This window comes from Nanorana parkeri, unplaced genomic scaffold (assembly GCF_000935625.1).
Source record: "Nanorana parkeri isolate BGI_ZX_2015 unplaced genomic scaffold, ASM93562v1 scaffold1166, whole genome shotgun sequence".
In the NCBI taxonomy this organism is placed as follows: Eukaryota; Metazoa; Chordata; class Amphibia; order Anura; family Dicroglossidae; genus Nanorana; species Nanorana parkeri.
The window spans coordinates 145,189-163,437 of record NW_017307434.1 but is presented as its reverse complement, the minus strand read 5'-3'; the positions used below and the strand labels follow the sequence as shown (position 1 = coordinate 163,437).

At 47.0% G+C, this 18,249-nt stretch overlaps 1 protein-coding gene across 2 annotated transcripts in view; it reads left to right on the top strand.

Annotated features, from left to right (window-relative positions):
• Positions 1-1,263: 1,263 nt before the first annotated feature.
• Positions 1,264-18,249, top strand: part of CUNH18orf25 (chromosome unknown C18orf25 homolog) — an 84,688-nt gene continuing 67,702 nt past the window's right edge. Inside the window, exon 1 of one of the 2 annotated variants that reach the window (XM_018568279.1) lies at positions 1,264-1,437. The gene's annotated coding sequence lies outside the window, so the exon portion shown is untranslated. The remainder of the gene's footprint in view (positions 1,438-18,249) is intronic. The other variant, XM_018568278.1, reaches the window with a different exon arrangement.

Below are 18,249 nucleotides of genomic sequence, written 5' to 3'. Positions count from 1 at the left end.
CCTCCTGATCTTTACAAATGTTCTTTTCACAATGGCTGATCTTCAAGGGTTGAAAACCTGAGGACAGAAGAGTAGAAAATGGCAGAATAATAATTAGGGATGCACCGATAGCGATACTAGAATTGGTGCCGATACCGAGTATTTGGACGTGCACTCATCCAAATGCTCCGATACCTTCTGATACCGGAACTTCTGGTCAGAGGGAACATGGAGCCAGCTTCCTGGCCAATCAGGAAGCCGTGTGGCAGCTAATGGTCAGTCACCCGGCTTCCCGATTGGCCGGGAAGTCAGCTCGCTGCCGGCATCCAAGCGAATCAACATTGAGATGTTGCCCCATGCAGATTGGCTGGGGCAAACAGGAAGTCGGGCAGCAGGTAAGAAACACCGCCCAGCTTCCTGATTGCCTGGGAAGCCGGCTCCATACTAGCAGAAGTACCAGTACTCAGTATCGGCGAGTACCGAAATATAAATATCAGTTCTCGTACTCAATATCGGAAAACCTGTATCTGTTCATCCCTAATAATAATAATAATAATAATTCACACCCAGCCCAGCCTCATCACTAGTCTTGGTATAAATGAGGGGTAGCCAACCTCGGCACTCCAGCTGTGGTGTAACTACAATCCCATCATACTTCTGCTTCATGGCGCCATGTCTGTGTCTGATTTCACTGCACACTGGGAGCTTCTCTCAATGTTCAGATGGACTGCGCTTCATTTCCTGGCTGGAGGAGCATCTAGCTCTTTTGTTGTTCCTCTGGCTTATATGTTTATAATACAGATGCGTTCTGGTTATCCAAAATTGAGTTTATCTGAAGACACAACAAAACCTAAACTTCATATTTTACTTTTTAATAGGAATTGTGGCTGCTCTTTTATTTTAGAAACCTGGATCTGTTGCCCATAGCAACCAACCATGTTTGAGATTATAAAATAAAGTCTCTGATGGGCTGCTACTGGCAGCAGCTGCAGTTTTCATGACTCAGCCCCCCTTATTACGTACAAATGTATCCAAGAGCCACCCTCAGTACTGAGAGCAGGGACCCTGTCATACCTCATGACAGGCACATGCACCCTTCACACTCACCTGGACGCTCAATCTCCGGCTACTGTGCCACCTCCAACATGGCGCCTTCCCGTCTTCCGATGACGTCATCCCTTCGGTCACCACCATAGAGAAGAAGGACGTCTTTTCCCGGTTTGCTCTCTGTGGCGTTTAGTCCTCCGCCACGCCCCCCACGCTCTTTCTCCATTGGTCGAATCATGTGCTGTCCCCGCCCGTTCCCTCTGCAGCGGAAGTGACGCAGTAGAGCGGCAGTGCGGTGATGACATCTCGGCGGAGCTAGAGGGAGACTGACTGGCAGCTGGGCGATGTGAGAGGCCGCCGGGTCGGGGGACGGAGGGAGCCCGGGTCACTGTCTGACTCACTCCTCAGCCGGTGAGTGTGCGGGGGAGGTGGGGAACGTTTTGACGCCGTGTGCGTGTGACGGGCCTGAGCCGGGGAGAGGGGCCTCCTGACTGCTTATCCGAAGAATTGGCTGAGTCGCCCGTAGCAACTGGTCAGATTCCTTTGCTAGCGCCCATGCAGTGGCAGGAAATGAAAGGGATCGTCTGATTGGTTGCTAGGGGCAGCTGTGGGCCTCGTGTGCGTGCTGAGCTCCAGCTGTTCCCCTGTCCTGGGCTGACCTGCCCTAGCAACCGGAAAGGGAGAAGCTGATTGGCTCGTTGAGGGGAGCACAGACAGAGATCGTGTGAGGCTCAGCTATGAGGCCATATATAAGCTTGTGAGGTATATGCTGTTCCATATTTCCATGGCTGTCTCTTATTTCCAGGAGGGCTGTGTTTTCCCATCCCCCCCTCATTTTCTTGTCATACAAACCCCGATTACCAAACATTATTGTATGCTGGAATACTGAACACACTGCCCTCCTCTGCTGACAGAGATGCACGGCCGGCCATTGCTGAACATCATCTGTGAATGCTATTGCCTGGTTGTTATACTGATCCTCTGACTTCAATCTGAACTCTGGACCACAAAAACTCTAAAGGGTTTCTCAGAAGGATATGGATTTGCTTTGTGTGCATCACATGACTCTGCAAACCCAGTTATTACTTTGTGAAAGGAGCAGGCATCACCCCTGTGCTGTATATGGGCCCCATCCACTACAGGAGGGGGGCGGAGATGAGACAAGACCAGTCACTCTGCACAAGGAGAGAGAGAAGCAGTGAGTTGTCTCTTTGAGAAAGCAGCAGTGAGCGGTCTTTATTACAGGAAGTCTCACGCTGGATTACTGCACAGATCTGGAAGGAATGCACAAAGCTCACCAGGAAGAACACACATGACTCTTATATGAGGATGATAGTTTCTTATGTTGGAGTTCAGCTTTAAAAGTTGATCGCTGAGTAACTTGAATACATTTCTGATGTCACAACATAATGGGACCAGTATATGTTTGACACTTAACATTTAAAAGCTGCCCTTGAGCTCCAGTGCAGTGACTTTGCCTAGGCTGAGATGTCATCTGTCTGCTGCAGGCAGGAGGAAGCATTTTCTCAGTCTCCCCTCCCCCAGTGATCAGACTGAAAACATGGTAACATTGTAGCCAGTCACAAGGTGAGAGGCTACAGCAGGGGCGGATCTGTGTCAGATATTTGTGAACACAGGCACTGGAGTCACATGATTGTGCCAACTTTGTGACTTCCTTGTATTGTAAAGCGCGGCACAAGCTGTGAGTCCTGAATAAATCCTGTATAATAATAACTGAACCGGCATCTCAGTCCAGAATGTACATGGTGACCCTGGATGATGCCTGAGCAAAGATGGTGCTGTCGTGGGTAGAAAAGCTGGTGAAGCCATTGTCTGGGGGGAGTACTGGGATCCCTGTGAAGATCAGTATCTGGAAGTGTTACACTTATGCGTTACTGAGCATGCGGGGCATGGCACTTCTGTTCTGTCTCTTCCCCCCCCGCCCATGCTTTCACATAAAGGGTAAGGGCAGGGCACTCCTCCACGCCTGTGCAGTTGCTTCCAATAGACTTCTATGGGACCACTCCCTGGGGTTGGAGATGCTGAAGAGTCAATGTCGGGGAACCTCTGTGGGCATCAGATGTGGCCAGTGGTACAAAGATTTTGGCCACTTGATGAGGGTGGCGTTCTGTGAGGGTGGCAGGGGCGGTCTGTGTCGGGTACGTATGCATCTGGGGTGGGGGAGCGTGGGCTGTTTTCCGTCAGAGGACTAGGCATGAAGAATAATCGCTCCTCGGGGTCACGGTCGGATCTCTGTATACAATTTGTAAACAACGTTTCATACAATTACATAGAAGAAGTATTGGCTCCGTGCCGGAGATGAGTTCAGAGGCGGCTCCATTCTCTGTCCTGTGACCAGCGAGTACCCTGAACATGGACATCAATGATCAATGGCTTCATCCTTCAATCTATTCATGAAGTCTAGTGAGGCCTGAGACACGCACAGTCCTCCGTGTAGAGAGAACGGGGGAGGCCTGAGACACGCACAGTCCTCCGTGTAGAGAGAACGGGGGAGGCCGCAGACACGCACAGTCCTCCGTGTAGAGAGAACGTGGGAGGCCTGAGACACGCACAGTCCTCCGTGTAGAGAGAACGGGGGAGGCCTGAGACACGCACAGTCCTCCGTGTAGAGAGAACGGGGGAGACCGCAGACACGCACAGTCCTCCGTGTAGAGAGAACGGGGGAGATCACCCATGTTCAGCGTGTAAAGATGAGTGCTGTGTACAGTGCAGTAATGGAGGGGTTACTCACAGGACACAGCAAGGGGGAATTTATGAAGAGTGGAGCCGACAGAATCTGGAGCAGTTGCTCATGACGACCAATCAGCTTATCTTTTAAGTTAAGATTTAAAAATGAAAGCTAGAAGCTGATTGGTTGCTGTGCGCTGCGGCTCTAGTTTTGATAAATTCCCTGCTGAGCTCTGAAGCAGAAACATGACGGAGATGTTTCCTGACGCCAAAACCGATCATACAGATAGAATGTCGTGTTCATGGTCGGTCTGTTATGAAGAGGATCTGATATCTGTGGAAGGCCGGCCATACACATGTCAATTTTTTTTCATTCAACCCGCAAGCTGAACTAAACAAATTGGACACGATCCCTCCAACACAAACAGCGTGTCCATCGAGGAATTGCCGTTCCTTGCATTGTATTCTGACAAGTGCCGCCAGCACCGATCAGAAGACCCGATCAGAGCGCGCAGTTCATTGGCTGCTGGCTCTGTATCGCACAGGAGATTTTCCAGTCGCCTCCTTCGATCAGCTGAATGAGGAATGGCGGCTGTAAGGTAGCCGTCAGCCCCACACACTGTGCAAATGTCGGCCGGTACATTAATAACAGGCCGAACTTCCGCAAATGTATGGGCACCTTAAGGCCTCATTCACACACAACGCAAGCAAAATTGTATATGCGTGCACTATATGCAATCCCAGAATGCATCACTCGTAATGGAATTTTTAATGTGCTGTACGCGTATATGTGCGTAAATACGCAGAAATACGCTGCCCGGACGCATCTCTGTTCCATTCTGTTTTTGCGCATATATACGCTACGCAAATATACAGCTCCATACGCGGCTGTATGTATGGAGCCATTTATTTGCATATGGTACAATACGAGCGTATATGCGCGGCAGTGTGAATGAGGCCTTAATCTAACATATGTATGTACACTATATACCTGGAGGTTTGTGAACACCTGACCATCTCACCTCCATGAACCCTTTCCTCGTTCCTAACCATGGCATTAATGTGGAGTTGGTCCCTCCCCCTTTTCTGTAGCATTAAAGGAGAACTATGAGGCGAGTGATTTCCACTCATCCTCCTAATTAGAGCCAACCTGTGACATTTAAACTCGCACGTCGGCTCTATAGATCGGGAAGAGAGAGAACACATACCGTCGCTCGCTCACTTCCCGATCATCTCCCTGCAGAGAGCAGTGGCTGTCAGTCATTACCCCCCTCAAGGATTCCCTGATCCGATCCTCCAACGCTGATGGGAGAATTGGGCGGGGCACAGCTGGCTCTTGCTCTAGATAGGCAGAGTCTGCTGTCAATCAGCCAGCTTGGTATTGTAGGGATCCGTCCCAGCTGCAGCGCTCTCAGTATACCGCGAGCTGTAGCTTGCGATTTATATAGTGTGCTTTGGGTCATGGGAGGAGGTTAGTGTATGTCCTCCCGTGACCCTTAAGAAAAGGTTACCCCATGGTTGTCTTTTAAAGTGACACTGAAGTCAGAGAGTTACATCTTAAAAATGATCGACAGCCGAGTGATACTCAAAAATACATTCAAGAACCTTCACTATTAACAAAAATGTATCTTAAGATTGAACTCCTGAGTGTAGCGTCACTTTCTAGTATTCAACCCTCCATAAAAACCCAACCTCTGTATTTTATTGTCATCATTCTAGTGAAGTAGATACTTTGATTTTTTCAGTTAAGACATTTGCAGGCAGATTTCAAGCTGAACTCCAGGTATAAATATTTGTGTACTTGTATTGGCCAGCTTGGCCCCAAGTATATATTAATCCTTCTTAGGGCCACAGGGATCCTGTAAAACACTGTAGTAGCCGGTGCTTTAGGCATTCATCTGGGTCCTGTGCTGAGCGACTTCCCGTCTGCTGGTCACTTGCTAAGCACATTGGTGGATCAGCAAGCGCCTCATGTTTTTCATTAGAGATGCACCAATACCAGTGTCGGTGCCAATACAGAGTAGGTGGGGGAGTACTCGTACTTGCCCAAATTCTCCCAATACCGGATTCTTTACACGGCTAGCCGGCTTCCTGATTGGCCGGGAAGATGGCCCCACGCTCCCTTGTCACTTGGCGGGCATGTAATGACTCGCAGCCCAGGTTCTTGATTGGCCAGCTTCCCGACCAATCAGGAAGCCAGGTGGCAGGTCTTCACCCGCCCTCCGGCTTCCTGGTTAGCCATAAAGCCGGCTCCATGCTTCCTTATGTGGTGATTTAGGGGGCATGGAGCCGGCTTCCCACCTAATCAGGAAGCTGTGCGGCGAGTCATAACACGCCCCCCGGCTTCCTTAATGGAACTAACGGTATTCGGTATCGCATCCCTAGTTCTTCTTTACTTGGGGAACGTTTAGGGGCTGATTGAGGAATGTAGACTGGGAGGATGTCCATCACATGGTACTAGCACCCCTTGATGCCTCTGAGGAGTGCCATGTGAGTAGCATCCAGCCAGCACCTAGAAGTCAGCCCGAGTATTAATAAACATAGTAGACGTTGCTTGAATGGCCGATGTGCTGAGCGAGCAACCCCCTTGTGTTTTCATAGCAGAGGGAAGTCGCTCAGTACAGCGGCAGTACAAGACCTAGATCACTTTAAAGCACTGTACATGTGACTCTTACATCGTCCCTGGTGCCCCTCTAGGTATACAATATGTATACTTATATTATCCCCCAACTGGGCCAGTGTAACTATGCATAAATATTTATACCTGGAGTTCAGCTTTCACTCATCTTCCACAGGCACCGTTATCTTCTCAGGACCTAGCCCTTCACTTCCAGAGAGGATGCGCACTTACAATATCTTTGTGTCTGATATCAGGACTACATGTCCCATGATCCATTGTGCATTGGATTCAGATGTGCATGCTTGATTGGTAAGCAAAGCGTTTCTGCTGATCCCTCCTCCCTAATTCTGCTGTCACGGGGGACCAATAGAATAGTAGGTAGACTATTTTTCTACTACATCCTCCAGGACAGTTAAAATGAGACGGGTGGCCCTACTTCCTGTTGGAAACACAAGGCTAGGCTACCCCGCCCCCCGTTCCTACGGACCCCGGTTCCTGCAGTCACAAATGCATGGGGGGATCTCCCGTATCCAGCATTTCTCTCGTAACTCTGCATTGCCCATGTGTCAGCGCACGGAGTGGCTGCACATTGCTTAGCCAAAGTAGGAGCGGGCACACTGGTGGCTCCATAAAGAGCTTGTTGGTAAAAGGAGCCGCTAGAGAAGAACAATAAAGATTATTATACATAGAATGAAGATGGTGAGAGAAAAGAATATACGAGAACCCTTGTAAGTAATGCTCTGTAATTATTGCAGAGGTGTAATAACACCTGAACCTTTCACTAGAAACAACTTAACTCAATAATTTGGAGACTTGTCCACAATTTGGTCATATACATAGGTGTGATCATCAAACCTTTGGGGGGGAATAATCTCCAATTTCAGTTTTTCCTACTTCCTGGATTAAGATGACAGTAACGGTAATCCTTGTGCATGTGTAGAAGTCTTTGTCCTTGCTCTTGTCTAACAATACTTGTTGTTTCCTGTCATTCACCTCTATAAGCCGTCAAATAGGTTCACTCCCCGTGAGTGATAAGTGGCTTATGGGTGGACTGAGGAAATGGTGCCTATGACATCATCTCACCAGAATGCTCCCCTCAGTCCCAGGCACAATGACTTGTCTGGTGCTCAGGGATTGCTTTCCATGGAAGAAATACCATTAAGAAAATAAAAATGTTTTCTGCATATTGTGACGCGTCAAGTCTCTTCACGCTCTCCTTAGACAGCTACCAACAGGTCCACTTTAGGGGTTCAAACATTGTTTTGTATCCCCTGCTATTCAGTGCAAATCTCCTCAGAGTCAGACGGTCATTGTTACTCTCAATGGGAGACAAATTAAAGTTTACATTTATCCAAACGGTATTCCGTTATCGTTTTTAGGATTAGAACCTCCTGTCAGGTGTTATCTGCGGCCTGTTTTCCTGCTTGGGAGATTCGCCCTCTCTATTCTGGTAACCATCGTTGTCAGGGATGATTAAGAAAAATCTAAAACTTTCACCGTTACCGGGGAAGGAATATAGAAATCTTCATATGTGAATACTTTGTTCTGGTGCCAACTGCCTAAGAGGATTTCCCTAACAATGGAGAGATTTACACTAGGTTTGTTACTTCTGCTTGTCTTGGAATGGGGAGTGAAGGAAAATCTCCCCAGTGGATCGCAGCAATAATGGCGGTTCATTTGTATATTGATCCATACTGTTTTAGGCCTCCGCATATAATACCCACATGTATAGGTTCTATATTACAGCTATAAATACAGGTATTCCTCACTTAACGACCGAGTTGCGTTCCTACGACCAGGTCGTTAAACGAATTGGTCATTAAGTGAGGAACTCTGTATAGTGTTGCAGATGTACAGTACCGAACAGTGTACTGTACATCGGGCAATGAAAATACTTACCGGGACCCGCAGTGAAGATCAGAGGACGTCACTTCTGCCGGCGACACGTTGCACTGACGCGCGCGGTCGGAGGTCGCTCGGAGGACGGTCGTAAGTGCGAGTGGTCGCAAAACAGGTAAGTCGTTAAACGAGGATTATCTGTACACATATCAGAATATACCTAAATACTAGGGATGCACCGATACTAGTATCGATATCGTTGCCGATACCGAGTATTTGGGCGAGTATTCACCCAAATGCTCCGATGCCTAGCCCGATACTTCCTGTATCGGGAAGCCGGGCAGCGCGTCATTACACACTGCTCGGTTTCCTGATTGGCTGGTAAGCGGCTCCATGCTTCCTCGTCACTTGTGATGAGAGAGCATGGAGCCGACTTCCCGGCCAATCAGGAAGCTGGGCAGCGTGTAATGTCACGCTGCCCGGCTTCCTCATTGGTCGGGAAGCTGGCCAATCAGGAAGCCGGGCGACGTGTAATGACGCGGCTTCTTGATTGGCCGGGAAGCTGGCTTCATGCTCCTTCGTCATCTCATGATGAGGGAGCATGGAGCCAGTCTCCCGGCCAATCAGGAAACAGGGCGTCGCGTCATTACACGTCGCCCGGCTTCCATGATTGGCCAGCAAGCCGGCTCCATGCTTTCTCGTCACATAGTGACGAGAAGCAGGGGACGGCTTGTTAATTGGGAAGCCAGATGGCGAGTAATTGGTATCGGCGAGTACCGAAAAAAATATCGGTGCTCGGTACCAAAATACCGGTATCTGTGCATCCCTAATAAATACTATACACGGTTGCAGAGAGCAAGCATCTTATGGCTGTTGTAGGTATGACAGCAGTTCCAGAAATGATCAGCAGTTACAGTGGAATGATGATACCACAGGAGATAGAAGGGAAATAACTTTTCAAAATAACTAATTCTTTCACTAGATAAGAAAGGGAGACTCTTGTTCCCAAATCATTGCTACTTCTCTGCAGGAAATGTACCAACACCAAATTGATCCCTTAGATCATGGGTAGCCAAACTCCGGCCTTCCAGCAGTGGTGAAACTACAAACCAATCAGGCTTCTGCCTCTGGGAGTCATGCCTGTAGCTGTCAGTCTTGCAAGGCCTTAGTATACTCCATGTAGTTCCACAAAAGTTGGAGGGCCAGTCTGTGAAGAATTGTATTCCCTGGTCTTAGGAATGTTTGCTAGTTAATTGATTGGACTGAATTCTACTGGGTGTAATAGAAGCAGATATATTCCGGTAGACAGATATACAGATGTGTACAGATTTGTTGGTTCCCTTACAGCTCATGGAAGCAATGCTTCATTCCTCCTGAAAGCGATGAAATGAAAATCAGTTCTCATGTTTAGCTTGCCTGTCTTTGGTATGTCCTAGAGTGAGCTGGAATAAATTTATTGCTTGTTCTAAAATGTCCTGGACAGATTTGTTGGTACCCCTAGAAAAGATAAATAATTTGATCCGAGTGATATTTCAAACTGTTTGCTGTAATTAGTATCACACATGTGTTTAGTCTTGTGATCAGTCAGTCTACTTAAGGGCTCATTCACATGGGTGTGCACCCGCCCACCCTGAGACCTGCTCCCGGCAGAGAAAGGTGCTGCTGCTTGTAATTGTGTGCAGCCGTCTGTACCTCCCTATGGTGCATGTGTGCAGGTCTGGGAGCCAGTACTTGGACACATAGCTCTGATAGAAAATGATTGACCAGCATGTGAAAGGTAAAAGCTGTATGACCATCTCCAAGCAGCTTGATTGTCTTGTGACTACAGTTTGCAAATATTAAGAGGTTTAGGGTCCATGGGAGTGTAGCCAACCTCTCTGTAAAGTGGCCAGAAGAGGTAAGTCAGCCCAAGATTGAAAATAAGAATGCAGATGGGAGACATAAAAGCTTTGGGAAACATCCAAGCTGAACTCAAGGTCAAGGTACATCCGTGTCTGATCACACCTTCCGTTACTTTGAGGAACAATGGGCTCAGAGGAAGAAGACTGAAGAAGACTCCACTGTTGTAAGAAAAACAAACGCTCCAGACTGTAATTTGCTGATATGCATATTGACGAGCCGCAATCCTTCTGGGAGAATGTCCTTTCCTTTGTCCAAAGTTATAAAACTGGAATTTGTTTTTCAGATGGAAAAAAATTAAGCTTTCAAAGAAAAGAACACCATACCTACTGTGAAACATGGTGGAGGCTTGGTTATGTTTCAGGGCTGCTTTGCTGAGTTTAGCACGAGGTGCCTTCAGTCTGTGCAGGGCCAAATGAAATCTCAAGTCAGTCAAGGAATTCTGTAACAAATGTATTGCCAGTGTTAGAAAGCTCTGTCTGTCACAGGTCATGGGTCCTCCAACGGGGTAATGACCCAAAAGACGCAGCTAAAAGCACCCATGAACGGCCAAGAATAAAACATTGGATTATTCTGAAGTGAATTGCTATGAGCTCTGATCTGGATCCTATCAAGCATCTATGGAAGGATCTAAAACGTGCAGTCCGGAGAAAGGACACTTCATTCCCGAGACAGCCGGAGCCATTTATTCCATAAGAGTGGACCAAACTACCTGTCAGCAGGAGCAGAAATCTCTTGTTTGCAGTGATCACCTCTAAAGGTTGTGCAGCAAAACATGAGGTTAAGGGTCCCATCTTTTTTGTCCATGCCATTTTCATTTGTTTTATTTACAATATTCTGTTGAATCAAAAGTTTGACTTTTAGTAAATATGGATGGATGCCAATTATATTTGTCAGATTAAAGTTATTTCAAAGTACCGTAAACTCCCCTTTATCCGGCATTTTACGTAACCAGAAAAATACAATCCAGGACATATGTCCTCACTTTTTTGCCAGTTGCTTGATAGACATGTGCACACTAAAAAAAATTTGTTAGCAACTAAATTGATTTAGTTGCTAACAAAATTCTCTGTTTGCATCTTGCTGCGGCCGACGGCTAGACTCCTCAGCATACAGGTGAATGTAAACAACGCGCAGTGGGCGTGTGCAGTAGCCAGCCTGCTGTTGGCTATGGCAATTTTGAAATGGCCAATAGCAGAAGCTAGCCAGCAGATAATTGGGGGGTGGTTGGTTGTTGCCTGAGAGTTAATAGTAGCTCTCAAGCAACCAGAAACTAAAATTATCCGGCATCTACCAATCCCCATGGGCACTGGATAACTGGGAGTTTACTGTAGTTCTTTCCCCTTTTTTTTTTTTTTGGTGGAAGAGTACCAACAAATGTGGCAACGTCAGTGGAACTGGCCATCCTCGCTCCACTTTCTTATATGAACTCTGTGTACTGCAATCTGTATTTAATACCTGTGCACAACCATGACTCACAGAGGTATAATGCACATGTCTGTCTCTAGAACCATAGTTGTCCTCCATATTCCATGTAAAGTACAGGTACAGCATCATATCAGAGTCTGTTCTATAGTGATAAGTAAATACATTTCTGCTTCCTTGTTCGTTCAGTTTCAGGCGTGGACACATTTAGGAGCTGGTTAGTTCGATCTCTGGTTAAAGCTGTATGGTCTTAAAGTTGAATGTGATATTTCCTGTTATGATGGTTCCTTCTCTGATATGAGTTTTAAGTCTCCCTCTGGTCATGTAGTTTTCTTCCTATGCGTTCCTCGATTGTTTTTACTTGCCGACGTGTAATGACGCGGCTTCTTGATTGGCCGGGAAGCTGGCTTCATGCTCCTTCGTCATCTCATGATGAGGGAGCATGAAGCCAGTCTCCCGGCCAATCAGGAAGCAGGGCGCCGCGTCATTACACGTCGCCCGGCTTCCATGATTGGCCATTACTCCTCCATATTCCATGTAAAATGCAAGTACAGGTACAGCATCGGCTATATCTGTTTTAAAAGTATGTGTGTTGCTCCAAAAAATGAAAGGAACACTTTTTAAAAAAAAATCCTAGTATAGCATCAAGTCAATTAAACTCCTGCCGGGATATTGGTCAGGTCAGTTACCTATCTGCTCCTTTGTGACCTCCAGCAGGCCACTGTTGTGAATGACCAAACAATCAGAAACGGACTTCATGAGGGTGGCCTGAGGGCCCGACGTCCTCTAGTGGGCCCTGTGCTCGTTGCCTGGCACCGTGGAGTCGATTTGCATTTGCCATTAAACACCAGAATTGGCAGGTCCGCCACTGCCACCCTGTGCTTTTCACAGATGAGAGCAGGTTCACCCTGAGCACATGTGACAGACGTGAAAGGGTCTGGAGAAGCCATGGAGAACGTTATGCTGCCTGTAACATCGTTCAGCATGACCTGCTTGGTGGTGGGTCAGTGATGGTCTGGGCAGGCATATACATGGAGGCACACAGACTGCTACAGGCTAGACAATGGCACCCTGACTGCCATTAGGTATCAGGATGAAATCCTTGGACCCATTGTCAGACCCTACACTGGTGCAGGGGGTCCAGGGTTCCTCCTGGTGCAAGACAATGCCCGGCGTCATGTGGCGAAAGTGTGCAGCCAGTTCCTTAAGGTTGAATGAATTGATACAATTGAATAGCCCCCACTCTTGCTTGACCTTAATTTAAATAGAAAACCTTTGGGACATTATATCTCGATCCATCCGCCGCTGCCAGGTTGCACCTCAGTCTGTTCAGGAGCTCAGTGATGCCCTGGTCCAAATCTGGGAGGAGATACCCCAGGACATTACCCATTAGGAGCATGCCCCGAGGTTGTCAGGCATCCATACAAGCACGTGGGGGGCCGTACAAACTAATGAGTAGCATTCTGAGTTGCTGCAATGAAATTTCAACACAATGGACTAGCCTGCTGCATCATTTTGTTCACTTTGATTTTTGGGGTGTCTTTGAATTCAGCCCTCTGTAGGTTGATCATTTTTCATTTCCATCAAGCGATGTGGCGTCCTTTAGTTCCTAACACATTACCCCGTCCAGTATACAGGAGATATCCAGCATGATATTTTTTCCCCATTTGAGATCTGATGTGTTTTCAAAGTGTTCCTTCAATTTTCTTGAGCAGTTTATTTTAAATCTGTGTATACAGGAGGGACCAACCTTTGTATATAGCTATACTACAGGTGCTATAAATTGGTGATAAAAGCTGTGTATACCTATATAGACCTTTCTACTCTTCATATCAGAGTCTGTTCTATAGTGATAAGTAAATGCATTTCTGCTTCCTTGTTCATTCAGTTTCAGGCGTGGACATCAGGAGCTGGTTAGTTCGATCTCTGGTTAAAGCTGTATGGTCTTAAAATTGAATGTGATATTTCCTGTTATGATGGTTCCTTCTCTGATGTAATGAGTTTTACGTCTCCTGGTCATGTAGTTTTCTTCCTATGCGTTCCTCGATTGTTTTTACTTGCCATTAGGGATGTTCAGATACCAAGTACTGTACTCGGTGCAAGCACAGATACTTTTCCAGCGCCAAGACTAGACTAAAGAAAAACTCAAAAGTTAGGAGGCAGCTGTCATTTTTAAGGAGCATACGGAGCTCCTGGGATTTGTACATTCCCATTTTAATGCATATATTTTTTTTAGAAATGTATATAAATTATGCACCGATACCATTTTTACAAGTACTGGTACTTGCCCAAGTACTCACAGATACAAGTACTGATACATTTTTGTTGTCATGTGACAGTTTTTCTAAAACAATACGGACTAATGATTTCATGACAGTGGTGGAGCACCAGAGCCAGGTCCCAGCTGCAACCCCGGTAGTTCTCATGAAAATGCCAAGTATCGGCATTGGTATCTGGACATCCCTACTTGCCATGCTCAGAGAGTTGTTCCTTGCTCCTGTGATGTCATCTCAGGGGCTTCCGAGGTCATTACTTAGCTGGAGCTGATCCAAGAGGGCATCCTGCATCATTTCCTTTAGATGTTCATCCTTGACTCGGACCTCACCTTTCTTCCCCACATCCAATCCCTATCCAAATCCTGCCGCCTTCACCTTCACAACATCTCCAAAATACGCCCCTTCCTCACCGAAAAGGACCACATAACTACTCATCCACTCCCTTGTTATATCTTGTCTTGACTATTGTAACTCCCTCCTCATTGGCCTTCCACTACACAGGATACCCCCCCTTCAGTCTATCATGAATGCAGCTGCCAGACTCATTCACCTTACCAACCGCTCAGTGTCTGCATCCCCCCTCTGCCAATCCCTCCACTGGCTTCCATCCCCCGCCCCCCATGCCAATCCCTCCACTCGCCCAGAGGATAAAATTCAAAATATTAACAGTCACATATAAAGCCGTCCACAACTCCGCCCCCGGATATATCTCAGACCTTGTCTCAAGTATCACTCTAACCGTCCCCTCCTCTCATCCATTGACCTTCTGCTTTCCATCTCCCTTGTCCACTCCTCCCATGCTCGCCTCCAGGACGTCTCTAGAGTCTCTCCCATCCTCTGGAACTCCTTACCCCAACCTGTCCGTCTATCTCCCACCTTGACTGCCTGTTGCCTAAAGACTCATCTCTTCAGGGAAGCCTATCCTACCTCAACCTAACCACTGAACCTTCACATTCTCACATAATTAATTCCCACATTTACCTCCTCATGTATCATTTCCCTCTCCTCTTTTAGATTGTAAGCCCTCAGGGGCGGGGACCTCCTCACCATCTTGTCTTGAATTGTATTGTAACTGTAATGTCTTCCTTATATTGTAAAGCGCTGCGCAAACTGTTGGCGCTATATAAATCCTGTATAATAATGTAGGGTGCCCTGTTGAACTACGTGTCTTGCACTGAATGCCAGCGGGGGGGAAGGGTGATGAGCAGTGAAAACACTAACGACCCTTCTCGGCATACGTAGAGATGTAGCCCAAGCAGCTACAATCAATACTTGGGGAGACCGTGCTGCATTCAATTGTCTCCAGGCCCTTTGTCCCCCTGCGTGAGGTAGATCCTTCGGCTGGTGGGAACACCATAAAAAAAAAAAAAAAAAGAAATTTGGATAGGTAATGGTTAAAACCTGTTGGGACACAGATGGCAAAAAGAAAAGAATAAAAGAAGAAATTTTCCTTCACTTCCTGTCTGCATGTTTATGCCGCACAGAGCACCGCACCTCTCCACCACGTTGTATGAACAGGTCACAATTGCTTGTCTGGGCTGATCTGTGCGTATCAATGCAGCTCAATACGGATGGTGCAAATGAGCCTTTAAAGCAGGTGGGACAGTAACATTAAAACAAAGCTCTAGTGCAAAATATGTATTAGGAATAAGCAGTGGCTCTTCTCCCTCTAATTTTTCCCTTTCTTCCCCCCGGACTCTCCTCCTGCCCTGCTTCTGCATTTTAAACTTCATGTAGATTGCATGGTGACATCACAGCGCAACCAACCGATCAACACTCGGGGAAAACAGGTTTCCTCTGAGCATGGCGTGCGCAACCAGGGATGCCGGGACATGTCTGCATTGCTAGAATGCCACACTGCGCTGCTTGGCTGAGGACTAAAGTAACTGAGCTTCGGCTTGCCTGATATGGGAGAGTACTGGGGACAGGGAATGGTGTAGAGCTGCTGGTAAGGAGCTTGTTGTCAGAATCTCTCTCCTTTTTTTTTTTTTTTAAAGTGGACCTTTAAACTCAAAAATCAAGTTCTACCCATGCATCCCTCCATGTATGATGAGTAATAATAACATAGACATGTCAGGTGTGAAATGCTGTGATTATGAAATACTTACACTTGCAGATCATTCACTTCCTGCTATGAAAGGGCAAAAAGACTTCAGCTTGCCAAAGCAATGTACACTGGGATTGCCTTGTCATCAGCAGAGCATTGCTGGGAAACCTCATCTGTAATCTCATTAGATCTCTTCTGAGATGATGTGCCTGGTCACATGTCCTAGTCACGTGCCAGAAATCCAGGAAGTAAAAGGAGAGCTAGTAATCTGCCTTAGTAAGCATGGCTACTGTCAGACTGTGGAAGAAAAGAACTAAGATATGCAAAGAATACAAAGCCGGCAATTATCTAGAAGTATCTGTTTGTAGATTGTATATTAAATTAATGGCCACCGAAATATATAGAAATTGCGGTGCATCCTTAGTTTCTTTCCTCCCCGGTGTGTGCTGCTCTGTGTCCCCTCTGACACATCGCACGGTCCAGCGTGGAGGTGAGACACTGTCAGGAGGCCGGGTGGGGTGGTGAGTGATGTGAGCTGTGATGTCAAAGGAGGCCGGGCTCTCCTCCCGCACCGCCCCCCTCGGCCTCCGGTAACAGATCAGGAGAGTGGTGTGGGGACGGTGACAGCTGTCACAGAAGGCTGAGCCGGCGGTGCAGGGGAGGAGTCGGCTGTCAAATGAGAGGGAACTCTCCTCCCCACACCGCCGGCTCAACCTCCTGTGACAGCCAGTCAGGCTGAAGAGCGGTACAAGCAGTCAGTGATCGCTCACTGTTTGTGAATCACTGGACATAGTATACAGAGTTACTATGTACCAGTTATGAATGAATAGGAAGTGATCTACACTTGCTGTTCATTCATGATTGTGTGCATAGTAACTCGTACTATACAGTATCCACAATGTATGAATGAACAGAAACACTCTGTATAGAGGATTCCTATTCATTTATAACTGGGGCTGCAGAAAAAGACGGAGGGCTCTTCCTTTTTGGAGCGGATTTTGCCGCGATTCAATGCAAGCATTTGCGCGACAAACGCACGATTTGCGAATCGCCAAGTGTGAATGGGGCCTAAAGGTGTGTTTTGTTATATTAAAGATATGGGTTAAGGTTTGCTGTAAGTCTAAATATAATCCCGGTGCATGCAGTCTGTTTCCTTTGCTCAGTAGGGATCTCCCTCTGCGCCAGTTTTACACTTGCTGTTATAATGCAGCTTTAAATAGCTTTTACCACATTTGTAGACATTTTGGCCTCAGCTTAACATCACATGCATTGAGAGGTATCGCGTCTCAAAATAGGAAACCAAGCAGATTAGCTAATTGAGCCTCGGCCGCGGCAATGAAAATCTGCCCATGAATGTTTTATAAAGGAAATGCTCCCTCTTGAGGCATTCGCCACCGCGTGGTGCTTTAATGTCCCTTTGGCTGTGAAGTTTTATCTCCAGTGTATTTATTTCATGAAACCGAGTGCTGTAACCTTATGTGTCTTCTCGCATTCCCGCAATGCCCCCGTGCAGTATCTGGTGCTCCCAGCTGTCAATATAAGAGGACGGCCTGCTTATAATTATACCTTCTCCCAGCCGTCTGTAACAGACTGGACTGAAGTCTGTGCACCAAATACCCCTCCCCTGCCCGTCATTTGAGATATATGTACCTGTAATTGTTCACCTCTCCTGTAAATGTTCACTTTCTGATTATACTGCTATTTTGGCTTAAAGGAACACTGTCATTAGAGACAGATGCAGGCTGCCATTGCTGAACTCTCCTTTGGGAATGCTTGTTTCTAGGCTTTCAACCTCGATTTCTGTCTGCCCAGAACAAATATGGAGGGAATTGCTTCTGACACTTCTCTGTCACTCATGCTCGTTCCAGGACTGTGACTGGCACATGATGTCAGACACGACCAGACATCTAGCATATTCAGGTGGAGGCCAGCAGTGGCAGCCATCATACTTCTCTCAAGACATTTACTTTTAGAGCTGCAGCTAACGATTATTTTCAAAATCGATTAGTTAGCCGATTATTAAGTTCGCTTAATCGGTTAATCGGATAAACAATAAAATAAATTTTAAAAAATGGCTCCAGTGATGGACTACTAGTTTGTATTGAGATTGTAGTCCATCACAGGAGCAAGCTTGGAGCGGTGGAAGAAAAAAAAAGTAAAAAAAGAAAAAAAAAATAGTGTGGTGTGCACTGAACGGACAGGGGAGGGGGTGGGTACAGCTGGCTCTGCCTCCAGATAGGCAGAGCCAGCTGTCACTCACGCAGCTGGGCGGATCCCGACGTCCATGTCGGGATATCCTCCGGCGTCTCAGTATACCGCGAGCTGTAGCTCGCGGTATACTGAGCTTAGGGTGACGGGAGGACACTAGTTTGTGTCCTCCCTTTACCCTAAGGAGAACTATGGGGAAAAACCCTGACCCCACAGTTCTC